Source organism: Schistocerca gregaria, chromosome 5 (genome assembly GCF_023897955.1).
Source record: "Schistocerca gregaria isolate iqSchGreg1 chromosome 5, iqSchGreg1.2, whole genome shotgun sequence".
Classification (NCBI taxonomy): Eukaryota; Metazoa; Arthropoda; class Insecta; order Orthoptera; family Acrididae; genus Schistocerca; species Schistocerca gregaria.
In genome coordinates this window covers 323,190,858-323,208,158 of record NC_064924.1, presented here as the reverse complement: position 1 = coordinate 323,208,158, position 17,301 = coordinate 323,190,858, and the positions used below count along the sequence as shown (strand labels likewise).

Here is a 17,301-nt window from a genome sequence, read left to right as displayed (position 1 = left end):
CGAAATATAGCGCACTGATCAATAATTGATACATGAGATGATGATGTTTGGATTGCGTTTCTCAGTCCAATCCTACACTTGCATGAATGATGATGAAATAAATGATGCGGACAACACAAACACCCAGTCATCTTGAGGCAGGTGAAAATCCCTGACCCCACCGGTAATCGAACCCAGGACTCCATGCTCGGGAAACAAGAACGCAACCGCGAGACCACAAGCTGCGAACAGTAAGTGATTCAGGCAAAGAACTAATGAACGTGGTCAAGCATTTGTAAGTGGCATGATGTCAACAAGATAAGAGTTCAAGTTACAGGACGTTTCTTTATTTTGAACGTGACAAATGTATGAAGGAGGGAGGCAGTTGGAGCAGAAGAGATAATATTACATTTACGAAATGAAGCAGAATATTCAAGTATTAATGCCTGTGAAATTAGTTAAACAGTACTCAAACATTACCCAGAACAGCCACATCTTAGCGTTTCTGTCTTGAAGTTTCCTGTAAGATTAAAGCTCTGTGCCGGACTGTGACCCGAACCAGTAGCCTTTGCCTTTCGTGGACGGATTCTCTACCTATGGAGATATTCAGGCTCAACACACAACGCGTCCTCATTGCTATATTTCGGTCAATACCTGTCCCCTACCTCGCAAACTACACAGAAGTTCTCTCGCAGGACATTTGTCCCCGGAAGGCAAAGCTACCGCGATCGACACTCGGAGTCGCAGACAGTAGTTTTAACTCGCCTGAAAGTCTATCGGCGCACTCTTTTCTGCGGAATCCAATTTCATTCCAATTTTGTGGATAAACGAGTTTTCCGAGCCGGCCGGAGCGGCCGAGCGGTTCTAGGCGCTACAGCTTGGCACCGCGCGGCCTCTACGGTCGCAGGTTCGAATCCTGCCTCGGGCATGGATGTGTGTGATGTCCTTAGGTTAGTTAGGTTTAAGTAGTACTAAGTTCTAGACCTCAGAAGTTAAGCCCCATAGTGCTCAGAGCCATTTGAACCATTTCTCCGAGATATCCTATATTCTAGTAGTGCTAGTTCTTTAGACATAAGGGAGAACTCCTGTAAAATGGAGAAGGTTGTAAAGAGGTACAGTAAAGCTGTGAGCGCCAGTTGTGAGTCATGCCTGTATAACTAAGCCAGTAAAGCACTGGTCCGCGAAGGTTAAAAGCTTCGGTTTCGCGTGCTGGCCCGGCACATTGTTCATACAGGTTTCCAAGTTTCAAATCAGTACGTCGTAGGGTGAAAAATTCTTTTGATTTTATTGTATGGTCAAGAGCTACTTTAAATTAAATTGTCATGCAAATCAGTAGAGTCTTGGGAGACTTCACGTTATATTTCTCGTTCGTCGACGATGGCGTTTGTTTGTGCAGGACCGAAAACTTTTCCTTTTTCACATAATTCGCGAATTGAGGATGGGAGGTGCTACGTTTAACGACGAGTTTTAATGGTTGTGTTTACAAGTGCCTGTTAAACCAACATCTCACCCAATTTCCCCTCGCACCACACAGTTCCCATTCATTCCCGTATACGATGAGACAGTAGTTTCTGAGATACGTGAATATACTTTCTGTTACTGGAGAAACTCGACAGAGCAGCCAGTAACAAGGGTTTAGATAACACCATCAAAGGCAATGAGGCACGAAGCGGCGATAGAACGAGCACACGTCGCTCTCAGCGATTCGCAGTTGAAAGCGGCATGTCATCGGCCAACACGCGTAAAACTTTTAACGAGCTGACCGAACTGCGTGCCGTCTACCAACTGAGCAAAGTTCGCATGGACCGCAAAACTAGCTGGAAAAAGGCAATCTCCGCGCAGCCCGAGCCCAACTTTCCTACTTCTCATTTCGTATCTCATACACTCAATCAAGCCGCGAGACGCTACTGCAAGTTTACCTGCCGTAAACGACTGCAATTCTACTACGTTTCCAGAGAGAAAAGCAGACGTAATGATTCACATTTCACCTACATTCACATCCTTACTGCTTTGAATGGCTATAAACTAGGCGAGGGGAGAAGAATTGTTTCTCCCGTTCCATAAACGCCTAGAAGGTTGACAGAATTACTATTTAAAATGATAAACGTGCTTTATGGTTAAACTAATGTTGTCTTCAATAGCGGAGTACAAGACGCTCTCCTAAGTTCCTAAATTCGCCCCTAAAAATTTGTACCTGAGAGCTGTTAAGAAGCATAAGTGGCGTTGACATGTACCACACTGAATTTTTTTTTAAGTTATGGCAGCATGTAATGTAATTGATGAAACACATACTTTTACATACATACTTCACCTCAAACAATTTATTGAATGTTTTCGGTGGCTTTATATGTATGTACTCTGAAATGCAGCGGGCTTCGTTTTCACTGACGGACCTGAGAGTTATAAACAGTGTTCCCAAACACAGTGTCAGATTGTGTAAATGCAACTTGGCTTGTGTAAAAGTAAATGTCTCTATATCGGGTGATCAAAAAGTCAGTATAAATTTGAAAACTGGATAAATCACGGAATAATGTAGATAGAGAGGTACAAATTGACACACATGCTTTTAATGACATGGTGTTTTATTAGAACCAATTCTGATCAGAATGGCAATAATTAGCATAACAAAGAAAGACAAAGCAAAGACGAAGTGCTTTACAGGAAATACTCAATATGTCCACCATCATTCCTAAACAATAGCTGTAGTCGAGGAATAATGTTGTGAACAGCACTGTAAAGCATGACCGGTGTTATGTTGAGGCATTGGCGTCGGATGTTGTCTTTCAGCATCCTTAGAGATGTCGGTGGATCACGATATACTTGCGACTTATAATATAATTATAATATACTATAATATATAATTAATTATAATATATAATATAATTATAATTTAATATAATTGAACGGACTGAGGTATGGGGACCTGGGAGGCCAAGCATGACGAAAGTGGCGTCTGAGCACACGATCATCACCAAACGACGAGCGCAAGAGATCATTAACGAGTATAGCAATATGGGGTGTGTTTTTTTTATCTAATAAAACGCCATGTCATTCCAAGAATGTGTGTCAAGTTTTACCTATTTACATTATTCCCTGGTTTATTAAGTTTTCAAATTTATACTGACTTTTTGATCAACATGTATATTCAGTCCACTGAATTTAGGTGAAACGCGCTTGAATATACAGGGAGATTCAAAAAGAATACCACAACTTTAGAAATTTAAATCTCTGCAACGACAAAAGGCAGAGCTAAGCACTATCTGTCGGCGAATTAAGGGAGCTATAAAGTTTCATTTAGTTGTACATTTGTTCGCTTGAGGCGCTGTTCACTAGGCGTCAGCGTCAGTTGATGCTAAGATGGCGACCGCCCAACAGAAAGCTTTTTGTGTTATTGAGTACGGCAGAAGTGAATCGACGACAGTTGTTCAACGTGCATTTCGAACGAAGTATGGTGTTAAACCTCCTGATAGGTGGCGTATTAAACGTTGGTATAAACAGTTTACAGAGAATGGGTGTTTGTGCAAAGGGAATAGTTCTGGACGGCCTCCAAGAAGCCCTGATCTTACCCCCTGCGATTTTTTCTTATGGGGGTATGTTCAGAATATGGTGTTTCGGCCACCTCTCCCAGCAACCATTGATGATTTGAAACGAGAAATAACAGCAGCTATCCAAACTGTTATGCCTGATATACTACAGAGAGTGTGGAACGAGTTGGAGTATCGGGTTGATATTGCTCGAGTGTCTGGAGGGGGCCATATTGAACATCTCTGAACTTGTTTTTGAGTGAAAAAAAACCTTTTTAAATGCTCTTTGTAATGATGTAAAACAGAAGGTTATATTATGTTTCTTTCATTAAATACACATTTTTAAAGTTATGGTATTCTTTTTGAATGCATTTTTTTATTTCAGTACAGGTTAAGTGACTTCCATATTACCATTAAGACTTAATGGCTGATGTTCCTTCACCAGATCCAGTTCGTAACTTAAGTTATTTATATGACATTATCCACTGCATGTTAAGACTGTTTTTCTTATCACCATTTTCTCAATTACCTTACTGAACGCACCTTCACCAGCAACACACTAAAGCAATTAATAAATTATCTTTCACAGTCGAAGATTTTCCATTTCACCAACAAACAGCATCATGAAAATTGTCTTAACCCACAACTGAAAAAAACATTGGATTAGCTGCTAACGCAGTACCATAAGTAGGTGGTTCCTTAACAGTACAGACTCACTCTCTATCTTTTTCTGTTTTTCTGTATTTACTTGTTTTTGAGCTTGACTTAAGTAATATAATCTTTAATAGAATGTTCTTGCTATTCTACAACTAACAATTCGTAACAGATAACCTGACGATGTGAGAAACATTTGATGTTACGAATAATACCACCCATAAACCCAATAACCTACAGGACGAATTACAAGACATTACCGTAAGTCACATCTCTTATCGTTTACATATATCTTCCCATAGAGCATTAAGTGCTGCGTTATACATCCAAAACTCTCTGTAAGAGGTGCTCGTTCGGTACTGTATGAAAACATTTTCGATAATCCACAAAAAGGCAAAGAAACGGAAATATATTTACAGGTATGCTACACTACGGATGGGAGCATTCGGAAACAAAGAACATTATATTTCGTAATATACAAAACTGAGTTATATTCACTAGAAGTTAACAAAAACAGTCTGTGTTTCATAAATGCCATCAACAGAAAAATACAATACTGGTCAAAACTACAGACACGTAATGAATTCGATAGACCGTATGATTAAAGTATCGGTCTCCAGAAAGTAATTACAGCAGTTTTCCTACCTTTTCAGGTGTACCGAAACAAACCACCGCAGTCAGAGGAACCACGGTGGCAGAATACGTCCATACTTGGCTGCTTTTGTGGCTAAAGACTGCACCCCACCGTTGCTGAGCAACGCACACCGATGCTATCGTAGCCCTGTCAATTTTGTCCTCTGCACATGGCGTAGCACCGTACGGCGAACTCACAGATCGTCACAGCAGCAATAAGAAGATTCCGTTTCGTTAGCAAAGATATCTGTCGTACTAAGCCAACTAGTGGATCTTTTAAAGACACAAAAGCACACACACAAGAGCGCTGCCGTGCGCGCGCCTTTGTGTGTGTGTGTGTGTGTGTGTGTGTGTGTGTGTGTGTGTGTGTGTGTGTGTGTGTGTGCGTGTGCATGAGAGAGGAAGAGAGAAATAGAGAGGGAGAGAGAGAGAGAGAGAGAGAGACCGTAACAGTTCCTCCGACTCTTACCTGAAAGCTAACAGCCTTGAAGAAGACAAGAAGGTTATGACAAAAGGCCAAGTTTTCTGCCAATGTTTAGGCCCACAGACCATTGTCAGGATCAGGAAGCAGAGGCAAAGAAATTAACAGGTGGAAAATAAGTATATCATGTTCAGTTAAAAAGTCAGATGTCGTAGGCAGGCGATAGTAAAGATGAGCGACGGCAATTTGTGATAGATTCAAGTTTGGAAAGCAAATGTGATGGATGCAGAAACATTTAGTATACTTCAGCTATTTCGGCATACAACCTAAAGGTGAATAATCTAGTGATTGTCGACGAATGACAACATCAGACAGCCGGTTTTGATTTTTTTTAAATCGAAAACTTCTGACACACTTTTTCCGATGAGCCTGATAAAAGCAACTGATAATCCTGCTAGGCTACCGCAAACCGATGTTCACGAAGGTTCATGGATCACTGAGAACGTAGAAGTTACAAGATCTACAATTAAGTGGTTTCATAGCCAAATGAAAGAAGGTTTCCTATGCTGAATTTGGGAAATTTTATGTTGAAGACAGATACTCTAGGCCCTGCTCAAGAAAGTCATCGTAGTGATGACGGAATAGCTTATTTCTTTAATTCTGTTTCGTGCTAGGTTGTCCACTTCGCGGTAACCATGACGGAAGTTAGGTTAGGTTAGGTCCACCCTCGTAGTAGGTTGTAATCCACAACAGACAGCTTTATCCCCATGCTAGTGTGAAACTCTGCCATGCTGTAAGTTTTTTCAAATGAAAATGTTCTAAAATATCAATACTCATTTTACATCCTAGCTTCTATTGTCACTGTTCTTTGACCCTGTTCTGTAGAGGACAACGCCTAACATTTTTTCCTTCCTTTTACATGTTTAAGCACCTGTGAGTAAGTGCATGAGCATTGTACGTCCTCATTCATAATGAATTTTACCAATGTAAAGTAGTTTTATTACTCATGCTGCAGGAGAATAAGTCGGTTTGTGAAAAAGAGTGTCTGGCAGATTTCCCTCCTTCGTATAACGTTATTACACATGTATTTTCAGAATCATAAATTCACATTGAGAAGTACAATTGAAATTACTCAGCTTGAAAGGATCGTCCGAAAACTTCCCTACGATGTTGCCAATGGGGGAGCTCTCTTTCCCATACCCTATGAATTCAACTAGTCCCACTGCTGTTACAGTTGGGGTATTGTTCTGTACAAGGAGTTTGATCCAGGTAACCCAACATACCATAGTTGTATTCAAATATCGCAGCACATCAGGGTTCACTCATATAATGGTTCTTCAAATGAAGTCCTCACTAGAGATCCACTTAACGCCTGACCCTTTACTTCTGGCTTCTAACAATGGAGTTAAATCTAATCAGATGCTGTTTTTACTCTAGAACGTGAATGGAATAAGCTACGGTAGTTCATTTCTTCAACCACGTAACTTCTGTAATACATGCATCACTATTCATTTTCGAATTTGAAGTTAAAATTTCCAGCACATGAGACAATTCAGTTTCATACTTTGGAAGTACCTAATAGAAATTTATATATCACCAAATTAAGAGAAAATATATGAAAAAAAATTAAGTCAACAGATGAAAACTGGAAAAAATCAGTTACAAACAGACTACGGAGAAAATATATGAAAAAAGTTAAGTCAACAGATGAAAACTGGAAAAAAATCAGTTACAAACAGACTATGGGTTTCTATTATTATGCACATAGCTTTCTCTCCTACACTTTCATTATTATTTCCTATAACGTTGCGTAATATTTGGGGCTATGGAGATATTCAGTGTATTCTTCCCACAGATTTTTTCTCCTTTTTCTATAAATAGCTTTCCAAATTTAGCTTTTATTTCTTGTGAAGAGATCTAAATCTTCTACAGTTTCTTTATTATGATTTCATACTCTTAATTTTTTGCAATGATAATTTCTTTGACGATGATTTCTTTACATTGTCTGGATTTCGGTGCAATTTATATATTTTTTTCTTTTGTGTTGTAGAACATCTTTAATTTTTGTAGTATAATTAAAGTTATGTGAATTCAGTTTCACGAATTAAATGTAATTCTTCTTACATCATCCAAGGTTCTCTGGTTTTGCTTTTCTACAATCTAATACCTATTTGGACAAACTTAATTAGATCTTAATTTAATTTCAACTATCATGTTGAGCAGTACGAATTATTGCTTCTACGTTTCTCAAAGAACTGTTCCATTCTGTTTTATATTTCTAGCCTTCAACCAGTGTGTGCTGTTCTTTCTGCTTTCGTGAATCTAATTTTACACTCAACTGGTACATAGTGCGGTGATTATCCGTTTCTGGTCGTGGATAACTGTGCCATATTTTAATTAAATTCCTGCGTGGCTCTCTAAAAGGAATATGCTTTATCTGATGTCCTTTACATTTTAGAGAATTACATTTCTATTTTCATTTACAAATGACTTCGATGAACACAATAGTAATTTTCATGTACAAAGGACACCAACGAATATAATAGTAACAACTATTTTATTTTGGGTGCGAAAATCAGTGAGCCATTTACACAATTTTGCTGTTTTCTTGCTGGAATTAAATCCGATGGAATCGTAAAAATGACTCGTTACTATAATTCATCATTGTCTTTGTTTACTGTAATTAGTTCTTCGATGTCTTAAGACTGGATTCCACTAGTTCATCATGGGCTGTAGTAGAGAAGTAGATTTCAGTAACTGGTATTTCACTAATTGTACCGTCAGGTCTTTACCTTCCGATTGATCACTGTAATTGTAAGCGCTTCTTAATGGTTTGGGTGACTTGCCTCTTTTTATGATAGCGAATACACTCTTACGCTCTTTTGACCAATTCGATGAGTTAATCTGACTTCATGACTGCAGAATTTTCCACTAGCTGTCCACCTTTTTATAAAGGACTCCAGAAAATCTTATTTGTTGTATCTTATGTAAGTCTACCTTTCCACGTTCTCCATTTTCACGGCGGTCTGTACATGTCACACATCTGTACTGTCACTGCGGTATTTAACCTGGACATATCTTTCTGGGAATATCTTCCGGAGCCCGAAATCACTACTCCCTTGCTCTTTTACGCCTCCTCTCACGGTTGAGATATCTCTGAGTACGATTAATGTGGTGATCTCATATTTTTCTCTTCCATTCTGTGCCATCGACCACATCATCTGGCTTCAGTTCATACTAATTCCTTCAGGAGACTTTGTTTCCTTTAGGAAAACGTAGTGTCGTACAGCTCTGTTCACTCAGTCATCCTCTAAACAAAATGCTTCCTACAAAAACTAAGCAGTTATTAGATCAGGTTAGAAACAAGAAAGTAAATTTCTCAATCTTCTGCGTTCAATGTCTCCTTATGCCACACACCACCTTTTTATTGATTTGCAAACCATTTCGAACTTTGCAAAAGAATCTCCATGTGCGACAAAAGCCTTTATGATATGGGAGATCGTTGTATATGCAGGATAGTGTACCTAGGAACGCATGATGTTTCGCTGCCTGTGTTCTAATCTAGTTAACGATTTGACAATCGCATGAAGGAATACGCACTACAGCCAGGACTTAATTTCGATTGGAACTGCGCTCCAGCACCTCCTACGGAACTTCTTTGAACCCGCTGGAACATGTCGGTGCCGGAGATTAAAAATAATCCACATGTATTAAACTGCAACATATCTATAATCTGCCGTCCGAAGTTATAATTGTTATACGGGTAACCCTCGTGTCGACTGTTTTTAGTTGACAACTGCCAGCAACCTGAGAGCTACGGTATAACTAAGAAAATAAAAATGAAATGAACACCCTAAGCTGCTTATAGGCGTTGACATACGTCAACGGGGACAAATGAAAGTGTGTGCCCCAACCGGGACACGAACGCGGGATCTCCTGCTTACATGGCAGACGCTCTATCCATCTGAGCCACCTAGGAGACAGAGGATAGTGTGACTGCAGGGATTTATCTCTGTCACGCCTCCCACGAAACCCAGATTCTCAACGTATTGTCTCGCATTACAATCGTAGTGCCCTGCGCCCATTATACTCATTACTCGCGGCGCGTTGCCGATTCCCGTAAGAGTTCGGGCACTGTTTGTGCATTCGCACAGAAGAAGAAGATGGTCAAGTGGCCGGTGAGCCTTAACTTCAAGGAAATGAACATCCTTAGCTGCTTACAGGCGTTAACATACGTCAACGGGGACAGATGAAAATGTGTGCCCCGCCCGGGACTCGAACCCGGGATCTCCTGCATACATGGCAGACGCTCTATCCAATACCAATGCAGTGCGTGAGAATACGTTGAGAATGTGGGTTTCGCGGGAGGCGTACCAGAGATAAATCCCTGCAGTCGCACTATCCTCTGTGTCCTCGGTGGCTCATTCCATTGTAACTTCATTCTAACGAGCTGCATGGTCACCGATGGTATCTATAACAAAATTAAGTCGAGATTAGTTTCGAAGTTCTGATCTGTATGCAGAGTGTGTCTCTTTGGGGTCATCGGGCGCATTTTATCTGGTGTCTCACAGACAAACGCAAATTCGTTTTTGCAATTTGTAGCTGGGATCAGGCTAAACAAATACTGCTTATCATGTCTTTACTTGGGATGCCCAGTGTCAATGAGAAGCGTCGGCTTGAAGCAACAACCACTATTTCCCCACCCTGTATCTAATTCACAATATTATCATACAAACAATGAACAGATGTCCGTACGATCATGTTCTACAGTAAGATGGCATTTCGGTCAATGGAAAACCATACCAACGATGAAGTTAGGACGCCTATCAAAAGGAGTAGTTTTTGCCGGGTAGTCCCATTTCCACAATCGTAGTGTATACAGTTACAAAAATGGTTCAAATGGCTCTGAGCACTATGGGACTTAACATCGGAGGTCATCATCCCATATAACTTAGAACTACTTAAACCTAACTAACCTAAGGCCATCACACCCATCCATGCCCCAGGCAGGATTAAAACCTGCGACCGTAGCAGTCGCGCGGTTCCGGACTGAAGCGCCTAGAACCGCTCGGCCACCGCTGCCGGCGTACACAGTTACAGATAGTGCAGTGTGGCATAGGGAGGACGCCTTCCAATGGCTCCGCCGGAGGGCCATAGGAAGAATGAAAGTAGGACAGTCGCAAACTCATGTGGCCCGATGGCTTAACGCGAATAGTTCTGTTGTTTTTCGGTCGTGGCGACAATTTGTAGAGACCGAAACCGTATCCCAAAGAGAGTTGATAGATACCCGAAACTGTTTCCCGTAGACCATGGCAGGGTCGATCATGTGTGACTTTAGTCAGAGAGGACCGTTATTTGGCTGTAAGTGCACGACGGTACCTCCTTAACATTGCGCAGAAACTGGCATCTGAACTCGCAGCACCCATTGGACGTGTTGTATCGAGGCAAACGATGTAGACAAAGCTTCGACAGAGTAGCCTTTATTGTCGGAGACGATCTTGTGTATGTATGCCTCTGACGCGCCTTCACAGAAGATAACGTCATGAGTGGAGTCGTCAGTATGCCACATGAAAAGTCGAACTGTGGACCAATGTTCTTTTTGCAGATGAATTCCGATTTGGTCTGCAGAGCGATTCTCGACGGATTCGCATCTGGAGGGAATGTGTACCGCTATTTCGAGACCCGAACACTGTGTAAAGAGACCGATATCGAGAAGGATTGCTTATAGTGTGGACAGGGATTATGTTAATCACTCGAACACCTCTTCATGAAATTTTGCGTCTGAATTGGAAAGATTTGATTAATTACAGGTATCATGACGAGAACTCAGGAAGTTATGTGCGGTTGTTATAAGGTGCTGTGCGCCCAGACGTCGTATTAATGGACGATAATGCCCGATCTCATAGAGTACGAGTGGTTGCTGTTTGCTTGGAAACGGAAGATACTGCACACATGGCGTGGCCTGCTCATTCTCCCGATATGAATCGCATAGAGCATGTCTGAGATGGACTAGAGAGAAGGGTTTCATGACGTCACATCGACCAACCACTCTCCGAAACTTGCGAGCAGCTCTGCTGGAGGAATGGGTGATATGGACTCAACATGGCATTGATGGCGTTATTCACAGCACGCTCCGTCGTTGTCCAGCCTATATTACTACTAGAGGTGGTCACGCTCCATGGTGACTACCTTAGCCAGCTGTCGAAATGTGTGTTCATATCTCTAAAGTTGAAACAAACGAAGAATTTTTTCGTTTACTGTTATTCATATTACAGTTGCTTACATTCTGTATTCTTTACATTCTTTCTACTTTGCTATCACCCGTTTATACCTTTTTGATGCAAAATCAACCAACCTTGCAAAATTTCGGTTTGTTGCTTTAATTTTGAATACCATTGTATTTTAAATCGGAATTTTACGGGTCCATTCGGTAGAGCGGTTCCATATTACTCTAGCGTGGGATTAATTTTATCGATATATATTAACAGGAGCAATAAAACATGAAAAATAACGAGTACTTGAGCAGAGACTGAGCAGTGCTTCTGCGCGGCGGCAGCAATTCAAAAATGGTTCAAATTGCTCTGAGCACTATGGGATTTAACATCTGAGGTCATCAGTCCCCTAGAACCTAGAAATACTTAAACCTAACTAACCTACGGACATAACATACATCCATGCCCGAGGCAGGATTCGAACCTGTGACGGTAGCGGTCACGCGGTTGCAGACTGAAGCGCCTACAACCACTCGGCCTCACCGGCCGGCTGCGGCAGCAGTCAGCGGGGGCCAGGACAGTGCTATCGCTGGTACAGTACTAGTTATTCCTCCTTCATTAGTGTCTCTGTAAATACGCATCGATAAAACAACCATCGCAATAGCCTAACACGAACTGCTCTGTCAGATGGGAATGGCACTGGGCGTCACATGAAAGACGTGATGTGCAGCATTTATTTGGGCTGACTCCAGCTATACGTTGCATAATCTAAACTGAAGAATCCTGCGGGAATTTCAGATTGAATGCGCCCGATGACTCTTAGAAGAGACAGGCCGTACATCGCCTTATGTTTGCGACTGCCCACATTCTCAGCGATCTAGTGGCATGGCGACGTCTCGTGTTAGGGGTGTCAATGAGAAATATATAGCGTAAGGAGTGCTTGAAAATGAGTGTCTGTACAATGTGCTTTCACGAAATCTTATTTCTTCCGTGTTTTAATTTATGGCACAGCTGCTGATCAGTTGTGTGCAGGGCGAATGCATGAGTAAGAATTGACAACCGTTACAGCTGATACGGAAACACCCTTTCCCTCACACGTGCCTGCAAGCGGGTAAAAGCGGAAACTTATTCTCCCCCCCCCCCTCCCCCCCGTCCTCCCCCAGAATGTGGAGTACACAGTTTTTATTCATTACAGAATTCTCAGCACACTTCTAGAAGTGATTTACTGTAGCTCCACAAAACTTCTCGCTTAGCTAATTGCAGCATTATGTGGCTACTCGGAGTAAGACAGTGCTACAGCAGTTGCCATCTTCTCTTTTGAAAGTGTAACGTAACACTCTATTGCGGGTTTCTTTCGTTGTGGGTTATTCTCTCTTCCATAATAAGGAGCACACTGCCTTACTGCTGATCAAACGAAGGCGGAATAAAGCCACTCTTGTGTGCCGTGCCGACTTCGTTTATGGGATTCTTTGAGGTACTGTTGTCAAGTTGCCTACGAAGTGTACTACAAACTGTAGCGAAATCAAATTCCCTGTGGCAGTCTCAGTCAAGCGCTTCGTAGAGTATTGTTTGGTTACACAGAATGACACGTGTGATACCGTGTGGATTGCGCTTTGCGTTAATGAGCACTTTCACAGTAACTCCGTCGCTTTATCAGGAGTGGACTTTCAAGAGTCTCCTTTGTCATTTTTTAAAAATTTGTTGTCTTTTGTTGAGCTATCTCAATACTGGATATGTTCTACCACAGTTTCTTCTGATAATTCAGAGTAGACATTAGTTCAAGTCGTATCCTGGTAGGGAGTTACACAGGATAGTTAACACAGGACAGAGTCCAAAATGAAACAAATTTTATATTCACGGTATAGTAATGAGTAAACAGGACGAAGACGGAGCAGGGGATACACAGAGCTATGGTACTATAAAAATCCTATTGGTAACAAATACGAAATGATGAATTGCAATTGGCACGCTTTTGGGATATTCTCAATTTCGCCGTTTCATAATGCTGGAAGAAAGAATAGCCTGCTTAAGGAAGCCTGGTGAGTTAGTTTAGTGTGTTACGTTTATTTAACAACAATGAGAAGCTACAGCCAGATCCCGTCATTCAAAGTCGAAATGAGTCTAACCATGTAGACTTCAGTAAACTAAAGCCGAAAACATGATAATTCACATTTTCCAGGGCTTACGTGGCCTGGCGGGTGACAGCGACTAACTTTTTAAACAGTAGACAGTTTATCACAAGCCGTCAGCCGAACACACTTCTCAATAATTCGGACTTAAAGACGGCAGAGCCGTCAGCTTTAGACTACCTGGTGTTTTCTCCGGCAGTCTTTTCTCTTTTGTAGAAACATTCACTTCCAACACACTGTAACACTATTATCGATGTTATTTATGTTTGTTTCATCTAACGTATTTGTCTGTTCTTGCTTTTGTGATTTCTATATCACCGAGCTCTTTCATGTAACATCGGTGTAAACGTTTTAGGCACTATTTATGTCAATGTAATCAACCCGAATATGAAATTTTAAAAATAACGTTCTGTAAAATAAAGGGAATGTTAAAACTTTAATTGTAATACTGGTTCAAGAATGGATAAATTTGGTTTGTAACAACGCTAAACTTGGAGGGAAGTCCCTCCGCAGCGAAACTGGCTTTGCGGGAATAGATAAGGCAGATTTGCCGGTAAAACTGCAAGGCTGCTCTGTGGCAAGAGTTAGTCGGTGGTTAGCAAGCAAAGTGTTCGTATCATGTGCACTAAAGGAGCCAAGAAGAACAGCAAGATTATATAAGATAGCCTCGGATGTGGAAGTCATTTGGCTTATTATTCATGACATACTTTGGTTAGCTCTGTGGAACGAAAATCCGACGGTAAGAAGGGAATTTTCAGTGCTTATTACCCAGCAAGAGCCATGGAAACTTTTGCCATTTTTTAAAGCCACAGGACATCGATTCTAAGACCATCTTCATTTAAAATTATCACTTGAGTACAATATAAATGCATACTACACTTATGCAATTTCTGTTTCAGTACTGAGTTTGTGTTTTTTAAATTTTGTGTTGAGCACCCGTATTTTATCCTTGACCCCATCCCGATTGCTGCGATATTTCCGAGTATCCTATTTTATTCAGCTCAAAATTCATATCAGTGAACTATCTCTATAGTTAATCAACTTTGTGGAGTAGTAAATTACATGATTATTCAGTGAGCATTAGTTATCAAGTACTCCATGATTTTTTTTCATAAAAGGATAGTTAAAGATCCATCAGAGTTCAACTTCCAAAAAAAGATTTAAAGCATTTAGCTTAAAGAGTTTTCTTATTGACATTTTAGTACAGTATTACAGTTACCTGCAAAAAGCGTTATGATTCATGACAGTAGCTGGCTAGTAGATTTTGAATGTCCAATATAAGGACTAATTATTGTCAGGTCTGGAAGTAACTGTTTGTAGTATCATGTTTATATAGTTAATAGTGTTTCACGTTTTACGTTGTGACTAAAATATTCACCATTGATCTAGGTCTACTGATAGATTACTTTCTTGATCCCGATGCTAACTGTTGAGGCCAATTTAAGTTTCATGTTGTAACTACAATATTCATGAAGTGATCTTGCCGCGTCTCTAAAATTTATGTGTTATAATAAGCAGCTGACTACATCTACTCATCTGTACTGGATCCAGGTACCACATGTTCCATTTGAGCTAAATAATATATGAAGATTAACGCTCCTTGAGAATAAAAATGATACTCAGGATGGAGAATGTAATAACCTAAACCCATTTCAGTGACAGTATTTTCCAGTATTCTCGTATATGAACCTCTTGTCCAAGGCAATGTTGTCCAACATTAGGCATTATTGACCTATAACGATCATTAGCTATCTGCTTTAATGCACAGATAGTAAGTGTTATTCAGAACCAGTAGTTGCAAAAACGGTTAATATTTCTTCTGTGTTGTTCATGTAAGACTACAGTTACATTGCTTGATACTGTTTAGAGAAACAAAAATAGTCCCACACCCTAACCATCAAAGGCACGATCACGGCAAATTAACACCCTTTAACAGCAAAACCTTCGTCGGTATATGGTATTTAGTACTAGCCGGTAGTGTTATAAGACGTCTTCTGATATTATCAATTTCTGTTCCTGGGACGAAGGCTACATGAGTAGCTATCAATATTGTACATCCTGTTCCATGGGATTTCTCAAATCACAATAGTGATTAGGTTCGCTCTGCTATTTTCTACACGTATATGACATCTTAATGTGCACTGATTGGTTACCACTATTTCTCTACTCGAAACTTTTGTAAACCTTCGTCGCCATTTTTGTAAAGGCCTCGTCGTTACTGCTGTGGAGGCCGAGTTGCCACTGTTGCTACGGTAGGCCGAATTTGTGAGTTCGTGAAACAGCTTCTGGTTCAGTGCACCGGTAAGATAATTTCTCCCTGTCATTACTATACAGCTATGCCCCGGGGTCAGGTAACAGGATGGGGGAAGGAAGGTTCTACAACACTCCAACAAATTAGTAACAAAGTCACTCAAATGAGTAACGTTTACTTATCTTTGTGACTTGTTGAATTAGGAAGTCTGCAACTCTGCTTGTAATCTAGCACAAAGATGCCCTCAATGGCTAGCTTAATATAATCGTAGCTAAACTTCACAGTACATGGCAAATGCCTAAGAGTTGACTAAATGACGTCTTCTGTCTAACTCAGCCATGGACGATGATTTATAATAAAATGGACAAAAGCTGCCGAGTAGACTTATGTCCGATGTCATCCGGTCATTGGTGGCAATTGGCCCAGGCGAAGTTTGTATCTTCATCCTCAGCGCCATCTGTGGCGTTGGTGGAACTCGTGCAAGTGGCGAGTCTCTATGGCAGTGGCACCAGCTGGCATCTTTGCTCTGGTGGTGCTTTTGCCCTGGCTGTGTCTTGTTCGGACGACACAGCAGAAACTAATCGCAAACCAATTTCTTATGCTGTGACATGTTGTTGTGGTCTTCAGTCCTGAGACTGGTTTGATGCAGCTCTCCATGTTACTCTAACCTGTACAAGCTCCTTCATCTCCCAGTACCTACATCCTTCTGAATCTGCTTAGTGTATTCATCTCTTGGCCTCCCTCTACGATTTTTACCCTCCAATGCTAACTTTGTGACCCCTTGATGAATCAACACATGTCCCACCAACCGATCCCTTCTTCTAGTCAAGTTGTGCCACAAACGTCTCGTCTCCCCAATCCTATTCAATACCTCCTCATTAGATACGTGATCTACCCACCTAATCTTCAACATTCTTCTGTAGCACCACATTTCGAAAGCTTCTATTCTCTTCTTGTCCAAACTATTTATTGTCCACGTTTCACTTCCATACATGGCTACAATCCACACAAATACCCTCAGAAACGACTTCCTGACACTTAAATCTATACTCGATGTTAACAAATTTCTCTTCTTCAGAAACGTCTTACTTGCCAATAAACATTGTCAAAAGCTTTCTCTAAGTCTACAAATGCTTGAAACGTAGGTTTGCCCTTCCTTAATCTAGCTTCTAGGATAAGTCGTAGGGTCAGTATTGCCTCAAGTGTTCCAACATTTCTACGGAATCCAAACTGATCTTCCCCAAGGTCGGCTGCCACTAGTTTTTCCATTCGTCTGTAAAGAATTCGCGTTAGTATTTTGCAGCTGTAACTTATTAAACTGATAGATCGGTAATTTTCACATCTGTAAACACCTGCTTTCTTTGGGATTGGAATTATTATATTCTTCTTGAAGTCTGCCTGTATTTCGCCTGTCTCATACATCTTGCTCACCAGATGGTAGAGTTTTGTCAGGACTGGCTCTCCTAAGGCCGTCAGTAGTTCCAATGGAATGTTGTCT

General features: G+C 40.9%; 1 protein-coding gene across 2 annotated transcripts in view; it reads right to left on the bottom strand.

Moving 5' to 3' along the window:
• LOC126272290 (uncharacterized) overlaps positions 1-17,301 on the bottom strand; it is a 369,363-nt gene that overhangs the window by 298,087 nt on the left and 53,975 nt on the right. The window contains exon 1 of one of the 2 annotated variants that reach the window (XM_049975052.1): positions 4,803-4,949. The exons of the other annotated variant lie outside the window; for it this stretch is intronic. The gene's annotated coding sequence lies outside the window, so the exon portion shown is untranslated. Of the gene's footprint in view, positions 1-4,802; positions 4,950-17,301 lie in introns of those variants that run through there. 2 annotated transcript variants of the gene reach the window in all.